This window comes from Aplysia californica, unplaced genomic scaffold (genome assembly GCF_000002075.1).
Source record: "Aplysia californica isolate F4 #8 unplaced genomic scaffold, AplCal3.0 scaffold00408, whole genome shotgun sequence".
NCBI classification, from domain to species: Eukaryota; Metazoa; Mollusca; class Gastropoda; order Aplysiida; family Aplysiidae; genus Aplysia; species Aplysia californica.
This window is the reverse complement of record NW_004797678.1, coordinates 185,145-186,697: the sequence shown is the minus strand read 5'-3', so window position 1 is coordinate 186,697 and position 1,553 is coordinate 185,145.

Genomic DNA, 1,553 nt, shown 5'->3' with positions numbered 1-1,553 from the left:
TATTATTATTATTATTACTATTATTATTATATATGTTCGTTTCATCCTTACAGAATTAAAGAGGGGGCTATCGTGGCCCAGATTGAGTTCCATAAGCGGGTACCATTAGTGTGTTGGTATGCGTCCCTTTACTCAACCAAAAGACAGACAGACGGTCAAAGTGAAATCAGAGATGAGATACACCACCACATAAACCCACAAAGTTTGGGTACATGTATTAAAATGTGGTGTTGAATGTTGCATACACTTAACTCCATTACGATAGACACAATATAAAGGGGGCATTACACGTTCGGTTACTACTGACAGTTGCACGTCCTCTTTGTAATAAGAAAATAGTTCGTGATGCAGTGTGGTAAAAATACTTCACTTTTGTGATATTTAAAATTCAGCAAGAAAAGGCCACCCGCGAGTCATTTTGTTCATTTTGATACGCTGGCTCTGAATTTGATATTATTTTTACAATAGGACGTAGTTTTCAATAAGTTGTAAGCGACAATTTTGTCACCCATGGACAGTAGACCGTCCCGGCGGCCGGCCGCCTAAAAATCAGATTTGAAAGAAAAATTAACAAGTGTTTTACGCTCCTCGCAACTGCATAAGGTCATAATATGAGCGCGCGGGACACATTAAACTTTTTCAGTTAACAGGAAATTTTGAATTTTGCCCGGGTGGCGACCGAAGCCTACTCTTATCGATTTTAGACCTCCTTAAGGGATCTTTAACGTGGGCAACTTGCACACGGGCCCTCCGAGATTTTTCGCCCTTGTCCGAGAAGGCTAGGTGTAGATCTTTCCTACTAGGAGATCAGGGGTGTGGCTGAAAGACAGCAGTAAGAAGGAGCCGAGAAGTAGCAGTAGAAAGGCTGCAGAAAGAGCCAGGAGCCCAGAGGAGGGGGCAAAAGAGGTGAGGGGGAATCAGACTCTACCTAATTTTGTTGTGGTCTGCCGGCCGGACAGACAGTCTGACACGCTTGTTGTAGCACGCCAACGATAACATTTCCATTATAAACCTATTGAAAACTTAATTCAAACGTGAAAATAGCATAAAATGCGGAACCAGCGGATCGAAATTAATTTTAAAAATCTATCGTGGGAGAGTGACTTGTTTTCTTGCTGGATTTTTAAACTTACAAAAATCTAATGAAGTACACGTATTCTTATCAGATTTGCATCATGTACAAGCATTAATTTCTGATCATAAAGAGGATGGGAAACTCCTTTGTGAGTTTTAACTGAACGTGTAATCCCTCCTTAAGTCTTTTCGAAGGCGGCCCCCTTGGTTTCCCCGTCAGGACACGGGACTGCGCTGAGACGAGTGAAGTGTGTTGACTACTTTGGCAGGACCTGTCAATGTTTTCTCAATTATGATACTATAGCACACAGGTTGAAGGCAACTGCCTCCAGTTTTTGGAATGCCAGTTCTTTTGATCGACTGAGCTTAGTCTAAAGACATTATGCAGTTTAAGGAAGCTTAAAGTCATACCGGGTAGGTGTGTTATCTATCTATCTATCTATCTATCTATCTATCTATCTATCTATCTATCTATCTAT